This window comes from Trachypithecus francoisi, unplaced genomic scaffold, assembly GCF_009764315.1.
Source record: "Trachypithecus francoisi isolate TF-2019V2 unplaced genomic scaffold, Tfra_2.0 Lachesis_group0, whole genome shotgun sequence".
Classification (NCBI taxonomy): Eukaryota; Metazoa; Chordata; class Mammalia; order Primates; family Cercopithecidae; genus Trachypithecus; species Trachypithecus francoisi.
Genome location: NW_022681453.1, coordinates 191,087,606 through 191,095,313, shown reverse-complemented (window position 1 = coordinate 191,095,313; position 7,708 = coordinate 191,087,606). Strand labels below are relative to the sequence as shown.

At 42.1% G+C, this 7,708-nt stretch overlaps 1 protein-coding gene across 2 annotated transcripts in view; it reads left to right on the top strand.

Moving 5' to 3' along the window:
* Positions 1–7,708, top strand: part of FGF12 (fibroblast growth factor 12) — a 591,075-nt gene that overhangs the window by 266,548 nt on the left and 316,819 nt on the right. The window lies entirely within an intron of this gene.

Below are 7,708 nucleotides of genomic sequence, written 5' to 3'. Positions count from 1 at the left end.
TGTTTTCTGTCTTCTCTGAGGGAGCGCTGAGGGTGCTCCTTTCTTCAGCAGCAAAAAAATGCGGTAACATGTATACAATGTTTCTTCCCAGGAAGCTCATTAGAGACTGAGCATGCAAGGAAATTACCTGATGGGGGGAACGGGGGCGGGGGCAGGGGGGCAGTCACGTAGGCGTCCTCTGCCTAGCAGCTATCAAAATTTAAGAAAAGTAGCTATTCAGCATAAATCGCATTGTTTGTATAGACAGTCTGTGCACAGCAAACCATCTTTATCAGAGAGAGAATGGAGGGAACTCTCCATTGACCAAGTTTCCAGATGCCAGCCCAGGGCCAGCCTTTCAAGACAGACATTCTAAAAACTGCAGCCTCAGTTCCACTTTCTTAACTTTTTTTCTGCGCAGTCAAGATAGTTTCTACACTTAGAAACTGTAGCCTCTGAGTGTAGGGCAAGTCTTGGGTTTATTTTTATCAATATGGTTTTCAAAATTCATGTATTCACCTTATATCTGTATGTTAATTCCCAACTTCTACCTGATTGTGTATTTTTAGGAGGTGTTTCAGAATTTGGGATTTTGGGAAGAAATTTCAATATTTCACTGTTACCAGGCTGAGTACTTCTTTGAAAAGTTAAGTTTTCAGTGGACTCAAACGTTAGAGTTTTATATTGCCTTATTAACCAGCTAATTTTCATTTAACTTAAAAAGTTCTTCAATGTAAAAATGCTTCTATAAGTTTTTAACACGTATTTGGGATTTAATCTCTCCGAATTTAGATGCCAATGAGGAATTTACATTACACCCACAGAAATATCATTATATAATGTTAAATAGAAGTTGTACTGTGTTATATTAATTATAAAATACATGATCTGTAATCGGAAAGTCCGTAATTAAAAATCACTGGATGTTTGGGGGCTTTTTCTCGTTAACATCAGATCAAAATGAGATAGGAACTTGTCCTTCACTTTACGCTTCAGCTTTGCTCATTCAGCTTTAGTGCATTTTTCTTCTTAACAGCCAGACTTCTCAGAGGTGTGGCTGCACCTACTGTGTCTACTGCCACACCTGTTTTAACACATTCAGACAGGCTTGCACTGCTTTTCCCCAGTCCATAGGAAAGAGCTGTGATCAAAATTTATGATCAGCAATATAGAACATACCCAAATTAGGTTAAATACTCTAAGGTAGAAGGAGAGGAACCTGGAACACAGCATGTCAGAGGAAGCTAACCTGTGAATGTTTCCCTCTTAATTACGGTAATTGCAATATAACCTTCCACTTTTTCCCCTCAGCACAGTGCTCTAGGTGCCCCGCTCACCGGCGTGGTGCACTATCTGGCTAAAGCAGACCTCTGCTGCCATCCATTTGTTAGAGGAGAAGTTAGGTTAAATACTCTAAGGTGAAATATGTGTAAAGCAGAGCTCCTTCTAAGGAAACTTCGATCCAGCAGTCCCACTACTGGGTATCTACTTAGAGGAAAAGAAGTCATTATGTGAAAAAGTCACTGCAACCTCTGCCTCCCAGGTTCAAGCGAAAAAGAGATTTGCAGATGCATGTCATTACAATTAGCAGTTGCGAAAATAAGGAACCAGCCCAAATGGCCATCAATCAAGGAGTGCATAAAGAAAATGCCATACACACACACACACACACACACACACACGCACACACACACAATGGAAGACTACTCAGCCCTACAAAGGAATGAAATAATGGCATTCATAGCAACTTGGATAGAGTTGGAGACCATTATTCTAAGTGAAGTAACTCAGGAATAGAAAACCAAACATCGTATGTTCTCTCTTATAAGTGGGAACTAAGCTACGAGGGCACAAAGACGTAAGAATGAGACAGTGGACTTTGGGGACTCAAGGGGAAGGGTGGGAGGGGGGTGAGGGATACAAGACTACACATTGGCTACAGTGCACACTGCTTGAGTGATAGGTTCACCAAAATCTCACAAAATCACCACCAAAGAACTTATCCATGTAATCAAACACCACATGTTCCCCGCAAACTGATTGAAATTAAAAACAACAACAGCAACAACAAAACTCATACCTGGGCCCCACCCTGAGTAATGTAATTGGAATCTCTACGGGTCGACCCAGGCATTGTATGTTTTAAAATCTTCTCACAGCCGGGCGCAGTGGCTCACGCATGTAATCCCAGCACTTTGGGAGGCCGAGGCGGGCGGATCACGAGGTCAGGAGAACGAGACCATCCTGGCTAACATGGTGAAACCCCGTCTCTACTAAAAATACAAAAAATTAGCCGGGCGTGGTGGCAGCACCTGTAGTCCCAGCTACTCAGGAGGCTGAGGCAGGAGAATGGCATGAACCCGGGAGGCGGAGCTTGCAGTGAGTCCAGATGGCGCCACTGCACAAAAACAAAAAACAAACAAACAAACAAAACTTCTCACATGCCTCTAATTTGTAGTCAAGAGTAGAGCCGCTGATCTAAGAGTAGGATTAGAAAAAAGAGGGTAGTATGGCAAGGTTGGAGAGCTTCACCACAGAGCCGGGTTTGGGTTGGGAACACTGGCAGGAGTTACGTTATGGACGATAATAAAGCATATTGTTTTGCAGGTAGCTTTGTTCTTAATTTAAATAAACAAAAACAGAAACTAACCTAAAAAAAGAACAAAACAGATGAATAGCAGCTACTCTGATTTAAGTGAGTTAAGGGACTAAACCTCCACCCACAAGGTCTTCATCTTCCATCATCCTTTCACGTGATTCCCTATCATGCCTAGAGCTGCGGGAAGCAGAGTTTCACAAGCACCCATCTAGGTGCGAGCCACCGTGCTGGGCTGGGAAGGTGTCGGATGCTTGTTGGGACTCAAAACGCACAACTGTTAAGTGCAGCTCCTGGGATGTGTGATATTAACTTTTGGGAATGGCTGGGTAAGCTTGAAGAGTTCATCCCCAAAAGGTAAAACCACAACCAGTTGATGGAAATAAGGTATGTCTTTTATTATATAATATTTTCATAATTCCTTAGAACAACAGCAACTGTTTTTTTTTTAAAGACAGAGTCTTACTCTGTCACCGTAGCCTGGAGTGCATTGGTGTAATCTCAGCTCACTGCAACCTCTGCGTCCCAGGTTCAAGCGATTCTCTTGCCTCAGCCTCCCAAGCAGCTGGGACTACAGGCATGTGCCACCACACCCGGCATATTTTTTGTATTTTTAGTAGAGATGGGGTTTTGCCATGTTGTCCAGGCTGGTCTCGAACTTCTGGCCTTAAGTGATCCACCGGCCTCAGCCCCCCGAAGTGCTGGGATTATAGGCAAGAGCCACCGCACCCAGCCAACAACAATATCTTCTATCACCCTAAGGTAACAACTTTGAACAGCTTGGTCTATTCCTTTCTAATGTCTTTGATATCATTTTCCCTCCTCTATACCCGGGGATTTATTATAATTGCAGTTTTCCAGCTTTCTCTTTTCACTTAACACGATAGCATGAGCATGATTTCATATCCCCATAAACTCTTCATACATCATATTTTTAATATCCCTGACAGCTTTTCATAAGCCGTTACAGTTGTGTAGCTTCTACAGAGTGCTTCTCTTATATGGCTGGATATTTAAATTGTTTACGTTATAAATCAGTTATATGGATAATTAATACCTATCATTACTGTATGAAACTTTAGACATAAAGTCCTTTTTAAAAATTTATTAAGTCTACTGTAGGCTTTCAAATCAAAAGCTAGGGGCATTTGTACCTAATGTCCTCTCAGTGAACTGTCATATTAAAGAACCTTGGTGTAATGCCTTCTTAACTAGCCAAGACTTCTTAACTTGCCAAGAACTCTGTGTCAGTCTATTTTCTATTGTTTAGAACAGAATACCTAAAACCAGATAATTTATAAAGAAAATAAATTTATTTCTTACACTTATGGAGGTTGAGAAGTCCAAAATTGAGGGGCCACATTTACTGAGGATCTTCTTGCTGGTAGGGGCTCTCTACAGAGTCTTGAGGTGGCCAAGGGTATCTGGTGGCCAGGGGGCTGAGCATCCTGCCACACTAACTCAGGTCTCTCTTCCTCCTCATATAAAGCCACCAGTTCCCTTCCCACGATAAGCCATTAAATGCATGAATGGATTGATCCGTTCATGAGGCACAGCCCTTAAGACCAAATCACCATTTAAAGGCCTCACCTCTCAATACTGCCACATTGGAGATTAAATTTCAACATGAGTTTTGGCGCGTATACTCAAACCGTAATAATCTCCGTCCAGAACAAGTTATACTCCCACTATGTTACTGACATTAGGAATTCTTAATAATTTCAGCATTTGTTTAATATACATTTCTTTATTACTAGTGAGTTTTAAAAACATGTTTTCAATTTCAAAATGAAACAAGCCAGATGCTTTATTTATTTTCTTATCATCCAATAATCATTAAGTCATAATGATTTTTTTTTTTTTTTCATGACAGAGTTTCACTCTTGTTGCCTGGAGTGCTGTGGTGCGATCTCAGCTCACTGCAACCTCTCCCTCCCAGGTTCTAGCAGTTCTCCTGCCTCAGCCTCCTGAGTAGCTGGAATTACAGGTGCTCACCACCATGCCCAGCTAATTTTTTTGTATTTTTAGTAGAGGTGGGGTTTCACCATGTTGGCCAGACTGGTCTCAAACTCTTGACCTCAGGTGATCTACCCACCTTGGCCTCACAAAGTGCTGGAATTACAGGTGTGAGCCACTGTGCCCGGCCAAGTAATAATGATTTTTAAAAAACATCTCCCCCACACTCCTGCTTACACACATACTTCTGTTTAGGGTCAGATAATTGAAAAGTGAATTCAGTTATAATCTCAGTTATATAGCTTGTAGGAACGAGAACATAAAATTCCTTTAAATTAAGAAATAAGAACCACATCAGATAAAAATACCGATTAGGATTTGATAGATAATAGTTTGTAATTTACCTTATAAATATAATGGAATTCCAGTCACTATTAATCCTTCACAGGAATTTTTACTCTTCTTTTACCTTGGAGTATTTAACCTAATTTGGGTATATTCTATAGTGCTCATCATTTTTTATGTCATGGTGCCAATATTTTCAATTATTATAAATTAGGCAAATGTGTTCCATGAAGATTCTGTTTAACTTTCTTTTGGATGATCTCAAGCCTGAATGTTTTGAGTTGGAGGCATGCATGTGGATGATTTTTTGGGCACATCTTTAAGCATGTTCCTCCCAATGTAATTCAAGGTGTATTTATTATTCAAAAATATCACAAATGTTTTACAATGTTCATTTACAAAAATCCCATTGTTTAAATAATTGCATTTTCTGGATAAGCTTCAACCTGTGAAAAAATGTGTCCTATATGTTATATATGTTATCACATTGAATAAATTACTTGAAACAGATCATGGATTATAGGTTTTTAAACTGGCCCCCATATCACTTAGCACAAACTGTGAGCCATACCAAGTGCTTAGTGAGTATAAGTACTCTGGATAAAGAGGAAGGGTGCAAACACTTAGCAGCACTGTGTGGCAGGAAATGCAAAGGAATTAAAAATGCTTGACTTTTTGCTCCAATTCAGTTAAAGCGATTGTGAGAAATTCATTTTAACTCTCTAAGCCCCATGATTCTTGCCCTAACCAACTTAGAGGGTTCTTGAAAGTAGCAAATTAAATAATATATAAGAAAAAAGTTTCCAACTGTAAAGCACTATCTAAATGAAAGTAAATGCAAAATGGATATATATACACACACACATACATATATATATGTATATATTTGTTGCTGTTGTTTCTTTTTGTTTTAAGATGGAGTCTCACTCTGTCACCCAGGTTGGAGTGCAGTGGCACGATCTCAGCTCACTGCAGTCTCTGCCTCCCGGGGTTCAAGCGATTCTCCTGCCTCAGCCTCCCCAGTAGCTGGGACTACAGGCGCACGCCACAATGCTCTGTTAATTTTTGTATTTTTAATAGAGACAGGGTTTCATCATGTTGGCTAGGCTGGCCTTGAACTCCTGATCTCAGGTGATCCGCCTACCTTGGCCTCCCACAGTGCTGGGATTACAGGCATGAGCCACCGAAATGGATTTTTTTTTTTTTTTTTTTTTTGAGATGGAGTCTGGCTCTGTCGCCCAGGCTGGAGTCCAGTGGCCGGACCTCAGCTCACTGCAAGCTCCGCCTCCCGGGTTTACGCCATTCTCCTGCCTCAGCCTCCCGAGTAGCTGGGACTACAGGCGCCCGCCACGTCGCCCGGCTAGTTTTTTGTATTTTTTTTAGTAGAGACGGGGTTTCAACGTGTTAGCCAGGATGATCTCGATCTCCTGACCTCGTGATCCGCCCGTCTCAGCCTCCCAAAGTGCTGGGATTACAGGCATGAGCCACCGCACCTGGCCCAAAGTGGATATTTTTTAAGGGTAGGAAAAAAGTGATACTTTCCAAATGTTCAGAAGAGATGAAAAGAAATTCTTTCCATTTCCTCTGCCTTTTAACGTTAGGTTCAACAAGCATTTACTGAGCATAGCACTAGTCATTGATGGGAGAAAAATCATAAAGACGTGGAAAGTCAAAGTCCCTGCAACAAATGCAACGAGCTCAGAGTGTAGTAGGAGATGATCTGACATGCGGCAGGACTGGTGTTCTTACTGCCAACACAGGGCTATGGGAGCATTGTAAAGGGGTGACTGTGAGCTGCAGAGGGGAGGTTCGGAAAGCGTCTGTAGCCTGTGCTTGCTGGTTGCAGAGCATATGCACTCTGCTTGGGGGTTTAAAGGCACTTACATGACATTAGTTTCAGAGTTGATTCTCAGAGACCTGATACATGAGCCTTATATTCCCCTGTCTTCCCTATATTGAGTTTTAAGTGGGCATATAGACCCATGCTGCATGTTTGCATGTCATTTGTTATTGAACAAAACCGCTGAAACCGTTTTACTACGGAAAGCTTACATTTCTTTTAGTTGATAATCACATCATCTCCTTACGAAACAACCTTCCTCTCAGTCCAGTTTTCGTGGCTTCTGCTTTGTTGCTGGGGCTGCTCCATCTAGCTCTTTCATATGGATTTAAAATACATTCTTCCTACTTTTCTTGCTTGCTCCTAAACAAAACTAGAAAAATGTATATTCTGGGGATCTGCCGTGAATTCGCTGGGGAATCTATAATTTCATCTCAGTCAACTTTGCCGAAAACCTCATGTCTTGGGATGGGAACTAGAAAACACTGTAGACAGATCACAGTGGTTGAAAGGAAAGAGAACATGTTCCTTCTCCTGAGAGTGGTTTCACTCAGCAAGGGCTTTTGTGATGATCATGCAGAACTTGCCATCTGGGCACAAGAATCTGAGAATGATATAAGAATGGCAGGAGAGGCTGGGCGCGGTGGCTCAAGCCTGTAATCCCAGCACTTTGGGAGACCGAGACGGGCGGATCACGAGGTCAGGAGATCGAGACCATCCTGGCTAACACAGTGAAACCCCGTCTCTACTAAAAAATACAAAAAAAACCTAGCTGGGTGAGGTGGCGGCGCCTGTAGTCCCAGCTACTCGGGAGGCTGAGGCAGGAGAATGGCGTAAACCCGGGAGGCGGAGGTTGCAGTGAGCCGAGATCCGGCCACTGCGCTCCAGCCTGGGCGACAGAGCGAGACTCTGCCTCAAAAAACAAACAAACAAAAAGACTCAAAAATAAGAATGGCAGGAGACGGGCTGTGTTGAACCCTGGGAGAGGCGAA